The sequence below is a fragment of the Anopheles coluzzii genome, chromosome 2 (genome assembly GCF_943734685.1).
Source record: "Anopheles coluzzii chromosome 2, AcolN3, whole genome shotgun sequence".
Lineage (NCBI taxonomy): Eukaryota > Metazoa > Arthropoda > Insecta > Diptera > Culicidae > Anopheles > Anopheles coluzzii.
This window is the reverse complement of record NC_064670.1, coordinates 119174479-119193327: the sequence shown is the minus strand read 5'-3', so window position 1 is coordinate 119193327 and position 18849 is coordinate 119174479. Positions and strand designations below refer to the sequence as shown.

General features: G+C 44.7%; 1 protein-coding gene across 2 annotated transcripts in view; it reads left to right on the top strand.

The window, feature by feature from the left end:
- Positions 1-9055: 9055 nt before the first annotated feature.
- LOC120949893 (uncharacterized) overlaps positions 9056-18849 on the top strand; it is an 80717-nt gene continuing 70923 nt past the window's right edge. For both annotated transcript variants that reach the window (XM_049607849.1, XM_049607848.1), the window contains exon 1: positions 9056-10484. The gene's annotated coding sequence lies outside the window, so the exon portion shown is untranslated. The remainder of the gene's footprint in view (positions 10485-18849) is intronic.

Sequence of the window (18849 nt, the reverse complement as noted above, 5' to 3'; positions counted from 1 at the left end):
CACACAAGACAACGTGCACGAGCAAGGACAGGTGAAGCATTTAATTAGCATTTTCCCGGAGATATCCACCGGGATATCAATCGAACTGTCCCGCGCGCGCCCGCACTGACTGGAGGAGCTAAAACGGGCAGCAGATTTCTATTTCCCCATTTCTACGTTTTATCTGTCTGTTTCTTGCCACAATCCCCGCGGGGGGAATACTCAGTTCGTATCGGGCTGGCTATAAATCTCGGATCGAACGCTGTGTTTGAAGTTGAATGTACGATTGTAATCATTTGTGGAGCGGTTCCGCAAGCGCATTGCGCAAAGAAGGGGGCTTTCACGTACCATTCTCGATAAGATGTGATGTTCGGCGTGTTGGAGCAAAAGGGGTGTCATCGGGGCATCGTAGATCATGACAACTTGATAACTTACTCCCGTGCTACTTGAGGACATGGTTTGGGGAAGGCGTCCAGGAATGAAGATTTTCCTCTGTATAAAGCAAGAAAATTTCTACCGATGAAAACGATCGGTGTTGAAGAGGCAATGTTTCTATTTCAAATCGAAATAATTATAATACAGTAGAAAAAAAGCTGCAAAAGTCCTTCAGCAAACAGTGTGCCCGGGTCTTTTCAAACCCGAGTGAACCTCAGTGTGAAATGTAGAGCAAGATCACAGTAGTTAAATTTAACCATTTCCAAACAGCATACAAACGACGCATTGAAATTCCAACCGACGCTGACGGTCAAATCGAATGCACCGGGCGGATGTTTGGTAGACCGTTCCGCCCGCCCATCAGTAGCGAGCTTGGCGCCCTGTGGTCACCGTGGCTTAACCGCAGCATTGAATGGCTTTAAACCGAGCACTAGCAGTGGCACGGTTTCACACATTGATCACTATCAATCGACATCGACGGGACGACGGGACGACGGGTTCTGGGTGGGACACCTTCACGCCTGGGTCACACTTTTCCATTGGTGTTAATTCGGTACGTTACCAGTGCCCAGCACCAGTCCGGCAGTCTGTTTCGGGGCAGTCAGGTGCGAAGGTCATCCATGGGTAATGTATCCGAAAATAATAAAACTAACCCAGCAGCACGTACCATACGTACGGGCACTAAATGGCTAGAATCTAGTGGTGGATGCTGCACTGATGCGACCACAATGGCATTGTGGTACAGGGCTTTGGGGAATGATTTGCATTTTAAACCTTCTAGCTCAACTTATTCCAACCCTGAACTCCCTGAAATGATTTATTTGTAGGTGCCCGGGAAAACAAAGCCACCGTTTTTGGTACGATCGAGCCCCGGGATTGTCGTGCGTTGGATTGGTCGATGGTCAACAAACTTTTATCGAAGATCTCAATAAATTTAAGCTCGACAGTTCTTGTTTTTTAGCACATGTGTGTTGTTATGGCCGATTCGCGTACAATTGTGACCAGATGGAGGTTTGATTAGTTTCACATTAGTGGTTATTTTGGCGACAGGTTCAGGGACCTTTAAACAACGTGTTGCGCGTGGTTGGAAGGTCATTTGGAGGTGTTTCCAGAAAGATTGTATACATGTTCAGTTGATGGCATAAATTAAGCCGGCTTTAGAAAGGACGATGACTTAGAGGATTCTTTTGATTTGATATGGTTTTGTTTAATAAAAAGATATATTCAAAATGTATTCATGAGCTTAAATCTCTATCATCATGTGTCGATCATGAACTTGCCATGTCCTTTTTGACCTTTGTTAGAGTTTTTTAGGAAATGTACTCAGAGATTTGCATAGTCTACATAAATATAATGATGAAGACCATTAACACGACTATTTATTACTATACTATTTATTTATTAGGAACTTCATAGAATATGAATTATCTGCAAATAAAAAAAAAATAAGTCTAAATCGATCGATTAATCGAATTTATCCCATATCGATAAATGAAATCCTTACAAGTTTGAATATGCCAGAAAGCTCTCCAAAATCACTACGAATGCTGCTGATTAATTTAATGACTAAATATGGCATTAAACTGATCATGATCAAAAATTCAATTGATTTATAGCATCAAAGAAGATATAAGGATTTACCAGCAACCAATTCCTAAGAAAGTATTCAGGAAATTGCTAACATGCTCTGATGTAGTTTTGTTCTGATTTTTTTAGGTTTCGTTGCTCTGTGATGATCTGTGTTGAATATTGGCTCTTGTGAACGTTAATGGTATTCTCAAAATATTTACAAGATCGATTTACAAATCATTATATCATGCAGCCTGAACAGCTAGACACAACTTTAAACTGATAATGTATCTAGAATTGATAAGACCTTCTCATTTCACACACTTATATGCTTTAAAGCAAACAGCGCAACGCATGACGCCTGGAAACCTGCCAAGAAGCGAGCAAAAAAGGAAGCAAAGCGGGCACCAACGAGCAAAAATAGGTTCATTAAAGTGTACCGACGCAACGATTACTTTGAACGGGAACATCAATCAAACATGGTGGAGTGTTAAATGTACCACCTACCCCCTAAACTACCCGACACAAAAAATAATAATAAGAAAACAAAACATCTAAGCAAGATCGGGAAACAAAAACCTCATCACTGGCAGGAAATGCCTGATGCCGGAGTGAAATCGAACGAATGGCGTGGACCGGGTGGTATGTCCCGCGCGGTATAGTTGCGAGAAAACAAAACGGGATCATCTTCCGAGCAAATTCGACGAGCGATCACTATGCCGCCTGACGTCGTTGTTTTGTGCTTTGTTGTTTAGGATGGTGGACTCTGGTTTGACCCGTTGGCTGTTTTGCGAATCTCAGCGTGAAGACTGCTCTTCGGGCTGCTGTTTACGCTCGAGGTTAATCGACACTATTTGGCTTGATGTTGCTCGGGTACTAATGAGCAGTATTTGTTAGAGGATCTGGAATGGATAAGGTTAGGTTTGAAGACAGGAAATGAGAAATACTTGCTCTTTCAAGGTACTTTGGGAAGTTTGCAAAAGTTTGCTCACTTTCATTTCTTTTCCTTCTGATAATCTTAACAGGAACATGAAACATTTGCCATTCAAAACATTTACATATTTTAATAGCTTAATATCTGCATGACTTACAGAACTCGTTTCAATGTGAGATTAATCAAACCAGGTCCAAGTTGTTTTTAAACCATTCAATGACATAAATACCTCATTCAAACTGGAAGAAGAATCATCTTCCCTGTGAAATTCGAATGCTCTTACCATGCTCCTGATATCTAATCATACAATCTAACATCATGTTCCGCAGGCTCCTCAATCACCGTTAGACACCGTTCTTATCCATCCTCAAAACGGGCGTAGCAAAACCGCGAAACCACAACAACCACTTGACCAAGGTGCAGCTCGGTGCACCTGAAAACGGGCAAACCTGAGAGGGCCCAGGGTGGATTTTCACGGCCGTACAAAACGAGACGTGCTGTTAACAAATAAATTATGATCAATATATGGACCCGCGCGACGACTGAAACCTAGCCGACCGGTACACCGGCAACTGGACAGCATAAACGCACGCGTAATGTGTGTTTAATGTGTGGTCGTGTACGCCGGGACGCCGTCATGCCCAAAGTGGAAAGTCTGGTCGAGCAGGATCGAACGGGGTGAAGATGAACCGGCGAACAGGCGAACATCGCGGCGAATTCTCAGGGATGCGGGAAGTGCGCACGGGGTTCGGAGCCTCCCAAAACCTCTTTTGCGACTCTGACCTTAAACGCGGTGAAGTGTGATGCAAAGCTAGTTTTGTTTTAGTGGCGATAGCCGAGGCCGTCCTCGTTATTTGCATGTAGCGCTCGGGATAGGGCATTCGGATGTTTCAAGCATCATCTACTCGCGGGTTTTACACTCTATTCCCCGGATGCACCCGGATCTGTGCGCTCGTTTAAGCCGTTTGAACCGTTAATTATAAGTTTGAAATGTGTGGTCAATGTACGTGTTTAGACAGTAAAAAATGTCTGGAGTTTTTTTTAAAGGTGTTCCCGATTTGAAGTAAATGTTTGAAGTTCAGTCTTTAATGTTTAATGTAGAGCAGTTCAGGTTGGTGTGCAGCCGATATTAAAATGCATTACTGATGTTCATTCAATGCATACAATGTGGATATCTTGTTTTAGAAATGGATTTATATTTCCGTTCCCAATTTGTTTCAGTTTTTTACAATGTATTTTTATACATTGCAGTATTTCTGCGAGATTATCCAATATTTTGATTGCATAAATAGACAAATTAATGTCAATTGATTTCATATTGTTTTTTTTCTAGTGTTTAACATCATTTTTACAATTTATGTCAAATTGAAACAAACAAATACAATGCAGTTTCAGTAAAATAAACTGGAATTTCATTACATTTATTGCAATCTCATTGTAAATCATAAAAAACCTCCAATCGCCTCTCACCACCATACACAAATAAAAGTAATCTGGACAAGAAAACAACACCTTTATTATTCCAAGCTGCTTTGAAACTAGAGTTTCCCATGTTCGGTAATGCACGGCAATGATTAAAACCATATTTCAACACATCACAGTGACCAACGCAATCGCTCTCGCAAATGGACGATTTGTGTCATTACATGAACATTAGCGTACAAAGAACCTGGGAAAATCTAATCCCCATCCTCCCCACGAGCGAAGCAAATTCATGGCTGTTTGGAAGAATTTTCTTCCAACTCCCACCGGTGTAGTGTGCGAACGATCATAAGCGTTCAATTGTGTATACCCAATCACACAGACGCAGCAACATTGATTGGCATTTTGTTTGCACCGTTGGAGGAAAATTCAAAAGCCACATAAATAAAACCGATCCCGCACGTCGTAGGACATGCGCATCATCAGCTTCGAAGGGGGCAAAACAACGCACGAGTTACGCACAGATCGCTGCTGCTCAGCGACGCACCATCGTGCCCCAATGGGCAGTTTTCCCAGGGGACGCAATAAATTACCCTGATTGCTCACGGAATGAATTACGACGAATCTTCATGCGGCTCTCCCGGTTGAATCATCTTTAGACGCGCCTTTCCAGCGTTGTAGTGTTTTGTCCACCGACAAACCCATGCGGGTACACGACCGTCAACCCCCGAGCGCAGGTGAAGAAGGTAAGCGGCTCTCGGCTCTAATGAAATATTTATAAAGTTTTCAATTTCTTCAATTGTCCATCGGACGCCCCCTGGGGAAACGGATTTGTCTTTGGGGGTAAGGGTGACCGCCGGTTTGTACCGGTAACTGCGCAACCGGTTGCCGGAGACAACAGATCCCGTGCGTACATTATGGGGCGGTAGGGACGCATCTGCTACGCCAGCCCCAACATGGGTGTCCACGCTTGCGGTGGAGCATTTACTGCCAGCTCATTTCCACATAAAGTCAGACCCGGCCGTGGGACAGACCGTATCGGGGATGAGTCTTGCTTTTGCATTTCTTTACGAAATCGGTTTAAGCGGAGTTGGGCTTGCGATAGGAGTTGCTTCAGCGTTGCAGCGTTACATGGTGCAGTTGCGTTTGTTTGGGCAGGCCAGGGATGAGGCTAGATGAGGGTCGCAATAAAAACCACGAGAGTAGGACAATGATCTAAGTGACAAGTGCGTATTGCGAGCAGGTGTCAGTTCACCTGTTTGTTTATCGTACCAATTGGGCATTAAGCGCGTGCTTGGGGTGGTAAAGCTGGGGGAGCAAGTGAAGCGATCGAGCGTGACAGCGTTCGGTCGGGGGAAGTTTTATCGCTCTTCGTTACTGCAGGCGTGATGGAGCGTAAAATATTGATTGCTTGTCCCGTGCGCTCGGTGTGAAGCAAGGTTGGAGGATATTGGATATTGTACCTAGGCCTTTGAAGATTTAGATTTAGAATGAATGATGATATTAATTTGTTATGGTTAGTTTACTTCATTTAAAAAAGTCGAAAACACTAGACAAAAGCAAACGGAAAATATTTAATTAAATCCGCTGAAGCTTTCTGCAAACTCGATTCAATTTTGAAAAGTTTTAATTGATCTAAAACCTTATATTAAAAACAGTTTGTAGACATATATTAGATAATTTATTGACATTCATAAAAAGGGGTTCGTCGCATGCTCTTAAATTTAAATCTTTTGATTGTTACGTTGAAAGTGAACCTATTTAGTAAAAAATGGTTTGAAAAATAAGCAAAATTAAGCAGAAATAAACATTATTATTATTTGATAAATTCTATGGTCCATTCCACTTTTCAACAACATTTGCACTTGTTCTACTTTTCTTCATTCCACGATAAGTACCAGATACAGCAATTCCTATCTAAAGCAGGATTGCTTTCCATGTCGTTTCCTATGATAAATACTACTCGCAGGTGCCTTTTTTCATTCAAACTACTCCACCGTGAAATTCGATCCAATCGGGTTAATACTTTCTGTGCATGCAATGTCATCATATGTCGCATCGGTCCATGTTACCCATCCTAAATAACATTCAGCTAGAATCATTAATTTCCCCCTATGAAATCAGGTCATTTCGGACATGGTACCACAGACACAGGGAAAGGATCGTAACTCGGTCCACTTTTCTAGCCTGTTCTAATACCAACCAACAAAACCCTAAACAAGGATAACGGTTTCCTGGTACAGGGCGCAGTTGGTGTTTGAATTTTGCATCTCTCTGCATCCCGCTGCTGTGCGGATGTAAGGCATGCAGCGGCCAGTGTGAAGATGGAACAAGAATCCAAACGAGCCCCCTTGCACAGCCGCTGAAAAATGTTGTCCGGAACCAGTTTCCACGGATTCAGGTTGATCGAGCCCGGAGCAGCAGCTTTCCAACGGTGCCGGTGGCGGGAAGAAGAGACTGTGTATGAGATAAATTTGCCTGCCCGCGGATGCTTGGATGCGGATCCGATTGGGATAGGTGCACCGATTTTTCCCAGTTTCGAATTTCCGGTTTGCCCCAACTGCTAGTATCAGGGTGGGAAGCATTTATGCATCGTAGGTGAGGAGGCAGCTAAAAAGTTGTCTTTAAACCAGCGCAGATTGTGTTTGAGTGTTTTTGCTGGTGGGAGGGATAGAGTGTAATTTTTCTTTTCCCCCCTATCGAGAGTGGGGCGGGCTTTCCCGTTAAGCCCGGAGTCCGGTCAGTCCTTGGCTGAAATAATCTAGCGTTTGGTAATGGACGAAACCAGAATGCTGCGTTGCGTGCATGTGTTGCGGCAGCAATGATGACATAATTAGGGACCGGTACCTTAAAAGTGGACCAAATACGATGGTGGTGCGTTCTCCTGGGCAGCTTAAACGAGCTGTTGGGGAAAATTATCGACCTGAGAAGCTGATAGTTTTCGTGGGCAGGTGGTAATGGCGAGTGGTTTAGGCTCTTAGAGGCATTAGAAGTGATTATATTTTCATTGGAAACACTGGTTAGACAGAAGACTGCAAACTAACAATATGATTAGTGTAATAGATGCTGAACACATTCAAATATGGTAGAAATGTTCACACTACATACAGCCCATTTGTTTTTAGAATCCTCGTACAAAAGCTTCAATGGATCGTACAATAATAGGCAACAATTTGCACTGTTTTTCGATCATAATTTCCTTCCGTTCGTTTGGGCGTTCGTACCCGCTGATGAGCTCATTCCAGCATTGTTCTGTTGTTGTTGATGCTGTTTAAAAATAGATCTCCGGGGTGTGTTGATCTCAGACGGATTACGTGCGCTTCAAACGGACCAACGAAAATGATCTTCGGCTGCGGTTACATTACCGTAGAGGTGTACCGCTTAAACCTTCCCGAAACGCCGGAATGCCGGCGTTAAAAGCGGGAAACAATCATCGCACGCTGCCGGTATCCGCATGTATTACATCGAAATAAGTTGCTACTTACCGATTTATTTCATTTCTTTCCCGAACAATTGTGGTTTTGGTTGGAGGGTGGGAGAGGGTAATAAAATTTAATGATCATGCCTTGGTTTTCTTTGATGGGTGTACTTTTGGGGAAGCTTTAAAGGGAAGTGAATGATTAGAAGCGATGACGTCAGTCATGACCTGTTGAAAACAACTGTTTAAAGGAAAAAAACTCATCTTTAGTTCATATTTTTACCCTATATGCTAAGGTTTTTTTTCTGGAACGTTCCATCCACACACGCATAGAACATCAAGTGACACGGTTAACAATGATCGTGCCCCAAAGTGGACGCCACAAAACAACGGTCAACAGTGACAGGGCGTTATGTCGTTATCAGGTTGCGTAATGGCTGGATAAATTAAATCATTTTAAATTGCTTTTCTTCTACCCCGCACAGTACGCACGCTTCACTGAGCCACCCCCCTGAGTGAGAGGGTTTTCCTGAGCGGTACGGTGTAGTGTGTGGCACTATACGGTGGTCTCTTTCTTCAAGTGCTGGAACTCAGCGGCATGCTGTGCATGAACACGGGTTGCTCGGGTGAGTGCTTACGACGTTCGGGTTCGCGGGACTGCTGGAGCTTGTCGTCTGCCTGCGATGATGGTTCACTCCGGTTGGAGAAGATGTTGAACGCAGACGTGATGCAGGTTGCTCTGCATGTTTGCTGATGGGTATATTGTTCTTGTGATAGAACACGATGCAAGTCGTTCGAACAACCGTAGAACGGAATTCATAGCTAATGACATAAATATATACAAACAATATATGAATAAAATAGGATATTTAAATTATCATTTTTAGATCATCATTTATACATTTGTATGTAGTTTTAAAATATATTTGTAAAATTTAATTAATAAATAAGCCTTAAAGGCTAATTGTTGTAACGAATTGATCAAACTTTTTACCGAGGTTCGTCTCTTATCAGTCGTTGAAGTCTTTTGACACTACCGTATCACGCTAGCGCTCACAGCCGAACGACGATTCCGACGCTACCGATCTGTAGAGCAAAAAGCAATGAAAAGCAACCACCTCACGACCTGGCACAACATTGAAAAAAGCGCCCCGCGCCCGAAACCGTCGTCACTCACCGATGAACCACGAACGAAACGAACCGCCATGCGCCCCTACAGAAGTGCGGTGGAGAAATGAGAAATCATCGCGTTTGCCTTCTTGCGCACACACACCTTCTTCGACGGCGGCGTCGCGAGCTCGCTCGCGTGTAAATCTCCACCGCTTGCTACCACTTTGCTGCGTACGGAATGCTCCACTCGTTTCCTCTCTCTACGGCTGCTAGTCCGGGTGGCCAATCGGTGTCTTCGCTTTCGGCTTGGTTCGCCGACCGAGGCACCGGGGCACCTTCTTTGGCATCGTCTTGGCGCACCCGTCTGCATTCGCCGTTGGACCAGCGGCCTTGACGGACTTTTTTGCCTTCTTGTCTCTGTGGCTCCCGCTTCTTCGCTGAGAGTGTGTGTGCGCGCGCGCGTGCACGCTTGGTGCTAACCGGGGTGGTGCTACACGGATCGCCCGGATCGTGATTTCCTTTTCCGAAATTTGCCACTTCCGCCAAAATTTGCGTACGCGCTGTGCCGTTTGCGTGTGTTTGTGCGTGCGTGTGTGCGTGTGCATTTAATTTCTCCATACCGGCGGTCGGTTTGCGCTTCCGTTTTGTGCGGCTTCGTGCTTCGTGTTGTTATACGGGTGCACTATCACGATCGAATCCGCTTCCGCCTTATTTTTCGGTGATTTATTGATCGTTAGGCAACCCAAAAGGAGGAGGGAGAAATAGGAAATGAGGAAGCTAAAAGAAAAATAAACGACAACAAACATCCCAACCGTCACGGAAAACGAAAAGAAACATAAACAAGCGAGTGTGTCGCCAAAACTTCGTACGGCTAATTTGAATGCGCAAAAGTGAAACGTTCGGTGTTTGGAGTTTGGAGCGAAATTTCACCTTCTAAACTTCACAAAAAAAACAGCGTGAGTGTGATTAAAGCAAGCGACTGTCTGCATGCGTGTGATAGTGTTTTTTTCCTACGCTCTGTGTTAAATCATCATTAGCAGTGACAGAAAGGGCGTTCTACGTGAAGCGATAGGTTTCAGTTTCACTTTGAATGCACATTTGCACAGAGTGAAGAAGAGTTGTTTCCCACCACGCACATTTGCTTCCTTCCCGCTGCAACTGGACTGAAGCAATTGAAGCAATCCAACACGCACCGCCACCACATCGTTCTCGTGCTCGAGACCTTGACGTATCATCTTCATCACCACCAGACCTTGCCGGCTCAACAGTAACTCCCCTTGCGTTAGGGCTAAGTTTTCTCCCCTCGCTACCCTTAAGGGCTGAAGAACGAAGACCCTCGGCCGGCTTGGTGGTTGAATGTGCACCGGCACACAGCAAACGAAACAAAACGCAGCAAAAGCAAAAGTCATCGCTGCAAACGGAAGTGCGAAGAAGGGTGCGCCACACTGTGCAGACTGTGTGAGGCGGTGATCTAGTTAGCGAACTTCCCCCGAAGGTGTAGTGTGTGACAAGGTGTGTGTGGTGTGTATGTGTGTGATACGAGCAACTTAGAATACAATGCAATAATTAGTCCACACGTTGGCTGGTAGCGCCCACTACACGACAAAAAGGAACAAGGTGAGTGAAAGGGTTTGTGGCCACGGAGGGAAAAAGAAAAATTGCATAGAAATAAAATTACATACACATACACTCAGTGGATTGGTGGCAGGGAATGGGGAAGGGAAGGGTCAGTAGATGTCTGTTTCCCATAGAAAAGGGCTCTCATCACCTTGGCACTGGGTGTCTTTTTCACACAACATTGCATTTCCAACCCTTCTCGAACGACATTTTTTACTGCACGCGGGTGGTGGAATTTTCCCTCTGCAGACGCGAAGGGATCATTTTTCCTTCCACAGCACAGTGTCGCCTGCCGTGACTTATGCATGGTGCATTTAAGGGAGTTTTTTTTCCTACAATCGTTATTCGCTCAAACCATCATCAAACGGGCCCGATGGGCCCCATCTTGTGATGGGAAGGAAAATTCACACCTTTCGTTCGGGTGGGTGGGTTTGGTTTTCACTTTTATTATTCGCACAATCGCGGTACCGATCCGGTATGGTTGGGATTCGTGATGCGAATTTGTGCATTACCGGTGCACCGACGACGCGCCATGATCGTGTGAGGGTGCGGGAATTATGCATCAGTTTCGGTATGTGCGTGTGCGATAGCTCCCTCTCCCGAAGGGGCGTTCGAGTGATAATGTTCTCCTCAATCAAGCGGAAAGCATGGGCCGCGAGGAGCAAAATTAAAGCGATGAAATCAAGCGTAAAGATGCGCTGAGCTGAAGGAAAGATGGGTGAGATTTTGATAGTGGGTGAAATCGAGTGGAAAATAGACACAGGGAGAGAGCAAAAAATGTTATCAATGCACCGATTGACAGGTTGAAAAATGAAACCTTTGAAGGAGCGTCAAAAATGCACAAATGACAACGACCATACCGCTGAGTGTTTGAGAGTGGTCGAAGCTCGGCTGCAACAAGTCAGTTGTGCGGTATTTTGATTGATTCAATAAAGCTGTTCCCGTAGCAAGAATCGAGTCAAAATTTTTTTTCTGTTTACAATGTTTTAAAATATCTGTGACCAAAGACCCCCTTTTTCGGTATGTGAAAGTGATCTCTTTCTCACGCACCGGATTGTGTTTACTAATAAGCGATGCATTTTGGGGTTTTTGTTTCGATTTTCCTAATGACCAGGTTTGAAGGGTTTGTGCTCGTAGGGCCTACCCACAGCGACGGTGATGCAACGTTATGATTGTTTCCGTTCGATGGGGAATGGGAGATAATGTTATGAAGTTTGGAAAGTCGTTCACTTTGCTTTGCGGTTTGATTGGAGGGATGTAAAACGATATTGGTTTGTTGGTGACAATCGCAAGCAAACAATATTTGTGATGTTAATAGTTTGATTGATTGAGAGAGGAAAAAAATGATCTGAAAATCAATGGTATGAAATATTACATAGTTATTTGAAATACTTATTGCATTCCATATCTTTTCTCAATTGTCCTACAGCTTTTCTGCATACCATACCAAAATTTCTCTTTTCTTTAAAATCTCTTTCTCTTTCTTTATCATACGATTTGGGATCGAAAGACACTTTCGTTGTTTGCCTCCTTCGCTTCATCAAACTGTCCAGTGTGCAACGCCCGATTAATGAACGATCAGCTACAGATTGGCTGCACCTTAAACGACGGCCATCGCCCATCCGTAGTAAGCTTTCAATTAGTTCGCCCGTAGCTTGTTGTGAAGTGGGAGATAAATTAGGATCTCGAGATCGACGCTTGAAATGCTTTCGCTGTTCCCTGGGCTTCAGGGCGAGTTCGCTGCCCGGGAAGGAGGTACACAAGCAGCTAAGCGCCTTTTGATGGAGGATTGTGTCGTTCCGTCTTTCCGTAACATTGAAAAGTGGTTCAATCTGCATGCGAAAGAAAAAGGAAACACAGGGACAGAGAGTAGAGAGGTGTCGCGATGGTTGGCATTAACCGTAAGCTCCATATTTTATCGACACGTTCGAGGCGCCGTAAGCATGGAGCTACTGGGGTTTTGGAGACCAACGATCAAGATTGTCTTTTGATGATAGCTTTTTGTTGTTTTACACCTTTGCAAAAGGAAGTTTATGAGATTATCTATTGACCAGAAATAAGTTTTTGCATGAAACATATTTTTCTTTTGGTGAGTTCGTGTCTTCTCGGACGTTGAAGTCTCTTGTTACAAGCAAACGAACGAACGATACTATTTTATATTTTCTTATTAATTAACGAACGTAAAATAATAATTTGTCAATCGTTATTGCATGTACTTCTTCTTCTTTCTTTTCAAAACCATCTCTTGCAATTATTCTTATTCTTCACCGTAAGTCATTTCATAAACAGAAACATTAAAATACCTAAAAAACACATTGCAGCTTCTTATGATGCTGCTCATTACCGTAACGATGTTGCATTAAAACAAAGAAACCACAAAGAGATGTGTACGCTAACAATGATGTTTGCATTCCTGCAGTCCCAATTAAAGCTTTCTTTCGCCCTTGCGCTGAATATGATTAGTTCCGCGTACGGTGGAGAATAAAATGTTCTTACAGCGCGTGCATGCTGCGTGCAGACAGTCACAGGCGCAAGCAAATGTGTTATGTTTTATTCCGCGCTTGTATGTAGTTTCCTTTCCCTAGCCACCGCCCCAGCAAGTGAGTACAGGTCGTCCTGCAGGGTGAGGCGAGCGCGCCCGTGCATCTCTTGCCCTACGGTCAATTCCGTAACTTTGGGCACTGCATTAAGTCGAACAACCAAACATAACAAACCAACGCACTTGTTGATGTTTGCGGCTCGCTGGGGCAAAAGCCTTCAACCGTGCGTAGATGTTCGCCACTCAATTTGGACGATCGCGGGGTGCATTAGCCACGATTTAGCTCTCCTGCCACCCGAGCTGCTCTTCTGCTCTTGCTGCTTCTGCTCCACCGTGCAGCCTAAGTGCGGCTTGTTTTAGGCTCATCGGCTGCTTAAGCATCGCGCGCTCGCTGCTCTGGCGTGATCGTTTCCTATTTTTGCATGCACACAACGTCTTCATCGTTTAAGTAGAAATCGAACCCAAACAGAAAAAGCAACCTCTTACGGCCAACCACCACCACCACCACACAGGCGTGATTCGCCAATCGACTAACGACGCTGCGGCTGAAGGTGGTGATGTTGATGATGCGGGCGTGATGAGGGTGGGATGGTATATGAACAATGATTGGCACCGACCGCGAAACTGCCCTGCCCCGCACGGTATGGAAATGTTTAATCGGCTAGCCGTCCGAGACTCCTGTCTTGGGGCCGCGGCCGCCGCCACCGCCATCATCATCACCTGTCGTTGTGCAATATTTGGAGCGTAGCAAATTACTTCATTATATTTTAATAATTATTTGCTTATCATTACCCGCGCTTCTTGCGCGCCTCGCGAGATGGAGTACCTCCGTTGAAGTGTGGAGTGATTGGTTGATGTTGTTGTTTCTTGCTCCTTTTTTTTGTTTTTCTTCGTTCGCACAGACTGTAGATGACTTTTTACCCATTATCGGTTGTGCGGTGTGTAGCCAAATTTGGGATCATGATGCATAATGCTTAGCTTCGGTCGAGGTCGATGAGTGGGTAGGTGTTGCTGTCGGTTGCATGACGGATAGGTGGCTTATCCTAGAAAGAGGGTGGTTTATTTTAAGCGACCGGGTCGAATGATTGGCTGATACTGATCGCTATCGGGATGAAATTTGGTGAAAGATTAACGGAAGTTTTTGATACTTTTTTCGTGTTTTGCGATGTTGGTGCGTGGATATGGAGCTTCAACGAAGATGCGAGTTGATGAGTAGGCTGGAAATTGATGTTTGACCATGAATGACCTGGAATAGTATGAGCATGTAGATTGGCGCCTAAAGGTATGCTTTATTGCAAACATTTGCAGGGTTTTAAGAACACCGCAGTAACTGTTTGTGGAGAAAACAATGTATTTAATTAATTTACATAAAAACAACAAATAAAAAAGTAAAGCAATGATCTTGTATTGCTTCTTAAACGATTTATATTTGCTTTGTAAAATTCTTCAAAAATAAAATTCCGTCGTATAACATAGGTGAAACTGATATTAAATATCAATGTAGCAACTTCAAACGACACCATTGCGCTCCTAACACAACGCTTGATGGACACAAAAAAGTAGACTAATGGATTTAGACGTGCCATTCTTCCTCCCCCCAAATGCTGCCATCATGTGCAGAACTGCTCGCGTGATCAGCCCTCCGGGGGTGGGCCAAAACAAAAACATCGACAAAGATGCTGGTGCCGATATTGCCCGCGGGTGTAGAAGTAGAATGAGAGCTGCAAAAAACAAGACAAACTACAAAAAAAAACAAGGCAAAACAGCAACAGCGCGAAAAGAAAACAAAATTAACTGAAACATCTACGCGGAACAGGGTCCGATCATGGTCCCCCAGACTGAAGCATCCCCGTTGCGTTAATTCATTTTCTCCATTCAATTAACCACAAATAGGGACGACGACAAGAAGCACAAGATGCGAAACGACGACGACGCGTTTCTAATGTGACCCACCGGGCGGCGAAGGTGGTGAATGGGTAGTGGAATGTTCGTGCTGCGGGATCAACCGCTGCGAGCCTTTGGCCCCATTAGCAGCTCGTAAATAAAACACCGTGAAGCAATGCTAGAAACAATCTAGCGACAAGCATTCTTAGCACCCATCGCCGTGTGTCTGCGCCATGCGGAACAGACACATCGGACAAGACGCCACACGGAGGCGATTGAATCTATCCCGAACGATTGAAATGGAGCGTAACCGTGGGTTCCTGCCAGAGTGTTGGCGGTTGGGCGCATTACTTGCAAGCAGTGTTTTATTTGCAACGCTTTATGGGTATTTTGGGGGTCCCCCCGGATTACCGGACGTTCCCCGGGAGGTAATTATCACATCTCGTTCTCCGTGTGATGGCTTCATTTAAGAAAAGGTCGCCCAAATGTCGCCCAAAGTGAGCGGTTGAACTGAGGGACGTAGGGAGTGCATTTGCGTCCGCAATTCGTTCGATTCTGATCGCTGAAGCGTGCCAGAACGAAAAAAAGCGTGGTGTAAAGCACAGAATGTGTCGGGACGTGTATCCGCACGATGGGGAAGTATTTTAATTGAATTTGTTATAAGATTGTTCTTTCCTTTTTCTTCCCCATGTTATAAGCCACATCAGCTACCGTATGGGCTGATGTGGCCGATAATTACTTTCCGGTTCTGGTAGGTCGAACCTAGATTAAGGGGGAAGTGTGTCTTCCTCGTCGTAAAACCAGTACCTGCTTCTACAGTAACCCTAATAGACGGGGTGTTTTTTTTCGTTTTGTGTAGCTTTACGCCTTTGAAATTGTTTTTATTTCCTTTTTAATTAATCACGAACCGGCAACCAATATTTTTATTCAAACGCTTCCAATGTGTGCTTCCTGCATTGTTGCACAGTTATCTCACCACTTCTGACAGACTAATTTGATTTTTTTTCCTCTCTCTCTTTAGCAATCAAACTTTACTGTTGCACTGAGCTGGCCAAGGGCTTGTTTGTATTACTTTATCAACACTTTTTTTGTTGCTTTTGAAATAGGGTAATAAAGACGGAGGGAGAAAAAAAACAGACAAACCAATCCACTAGATAAACTCATAACCGCTGGTCTTTGTGTGGGATGTAAGGTACATGTTTTGAAGTTTCCATTAGCGGACCTGTCGAAACCGGAGAAGAAAGAGTCCCCTGTTGATAAGGGCTCCCCTTTTCGATTCGCTACGCACCGGTGTATCTATCGGTGATCGAAGCGAGCGGTTTGTGAGGGTTTTTTGTGCTGAGTCAACGGCATGTGGTACATAAATAGGCGATGGTAAAGGAAGTGTGGAAAATTTCCCCAAAAAAAAAAATCCTTACCGCTCGATCACAATAGAGAAAGAAGTGGCGGAGCATAATCGACGGATCGGAATAACCTTGACCAGGCGGGAGCTTATGATGCGTTATGAAAGGTTGTTTAGACCGCTTTTTTCTCTCCGCTCCTGCCACAGTTTGTAAACACAAGTGCAGTACGATTAAGCCGGCAACACTGTCAGGGGAGATAGCATTATAGGAAGAAAGCAAAGCAAAACTCCGTGACACTCGGAGCGCGGTGTTCATGCTGGTACTTTGATACTCCGAAGAATAGACCTTAGGAAGGGAAAGAAGAAGGCCAGCCAGGCAAAGGGAAAGCATCGAACAAAAAACACATCCAGGCCATCATAATTACAAACGAGTTAAAGCATTTAAAACGGGAGGAGCTCTTTAACGTTCTGCGCAATTACGGGATGGTGCGTAAGGAATTATCGACCATTTTTCCCTTGACCCCCGCCAAGAGCCTGTATTGTGGGCCTGGGTTTCTTCCACTCACACCTAGCACAAAAGCGCTGTAAGCACGTGTTAAAGTTACGCACAGATTAGTGACCAATTAGACGGAAATGAGCAAAGGACACGTTCTAGGAAGCAAATAAACAAGCTTATAATTTCTCCACCGGCGTGCTAAGTAGCAAATGAGTCTCCGGGTGTTTCTCCATGGAATTCGAAGCGATACATTTAATTACGTGCTATTGGCGTACCGTGCCCGACATTGCTAGACCGACATATCGGATTACTTTCCGTTCCGAAAGGTGTTCCATTTTGGCGTGGGTTTTGTGGCGTGTGATATCATGCCAAAACTACCCACCTTCTATCATTTCTTCTCAACTCTGGCTTAAATAGTCACGCACAAACAGAAAACACAAGCAACGCTCTTTTTAAACTGATGTAATCGTACACTAGAAATCGACGTGCGTACAAGCGACGAACCTTTGCTTGGGACGTTTGCCTGAATAATCCATCAAACGTTTGCTATCAAACACGCATGACCAAAAAGGATCGTGACAAATGTGGTAGTGTCCGGTTTCATTTCGTTTTCTCAGTACCGTCTGGAACAATTTTTAGAATGTCGTCGCACGTTGCCACCGGCTCTCAGCTTTCCTTCCAAAAGGGCTTCAGCGGTTCAGCGCGGTGTCGTTTGTCACAGGGACACTTTCTTTTTCCCCCCTACTGACATCACTGCTTCGATTATGCTAATAAAGAATGTTTACTTCACTTGACCACTAGGAAACTGAGGGAGGAAACTGGTAGGTCGAACTTATTGATTGATCTGGGTCTGTGCGTGACATGAACTCCTCAACTCGCGATGGGAGTTGGACGGGATTAGCTTAAGTCGGTGGGAGAAAAATCGGGGCCAAACCTTCGAAAGGGCCAACCGAAACCCGCACGACCGTCCTGGGGCTGGGTCACACACGTGTCGCTAGAGTTCTTGGTGTGTGCGCCCGCAACGACACACACCGTTTTCCATTTCGCCATTTGATATTGCTGTGTAATGGAACCTGTTCCGAAATCCGACGGCGAAGAGAAAACAAAAACTCGTCTAAATTAATCACAGCGTCTGTCAATCATCATTTGGCGCACGGGCGCACTGTGGGGCCTGGGGTTGCGTTCCGAAAGCGCCGAGGTCGCGTTCAAATGCGTCCAAATCAGCAGGGATTCCATTTGGTTAAGTTACCCAATTTTTGTGCGATCCCTAGAGGGACCGCAAACAGAGAATTTAGAACGTCTGGGTTAGAGAACAGGTTTTTGTGCGGTCTTTTGCGCTACCATTTTGGCAACGTGAAAACGACCAACGGGCTGGGAAGCAAAACAGAACAAACCTGCCGGACAAATCACCTGTCTGGAAAATTTGCATACTGGAAATCGATCAAACCGTGCTTTTAATTAAACTTTGTCGTAAATCATCCTGCCCAGGAGAGGCGCTTCTGGGTGAAATCGTAACCATTTCGATCAGCTGTGACGCCTTGCACCCAATTGAATCGGTAGAAAGCAGTTATAATATTCGTTCGTGCCTATCATCATGATCCATACAGCAGCATCCTAAACGTCTTGTTTCCCAGCGATAAGCTGTGGCTGGTGTTCAATTAATGCACGCGAATTTAAAGAGCCCAAGTGTAATGAAGCACTCCGAGTACATCGAGATGATTTCATTGAACGCTTTTTGTTATGCCGAAAGACACTCTCACATCGCGTGACAGTTGAGCAAATCGCTATCGGTTTCACTTTTGTTCCGTCTGGCGGGCGGATTGAATACATGCCGCTTCGTTCGATGCACCCCATGCCCGTTTTGGTATGCATTTGCCGCCCTCTCTGTCCCCTCTCTGTGTTTCTTTCTCCCCTTTGCCGCTCAGCGGGATGCAAGTGGATGGAAAGGGTAGTGTCATGGCTCATAAGATTTTCAAGTATAAAGACCTTCAGGCACGAGCCAGAGATGCGTTCGGTGCAACTGAGTGAGAAGCTGTGAAACGAAAAGACTTTATGCGAATTTTTGTACACAGTAAAAATGTTAAAATAATAAACTACAACTTAT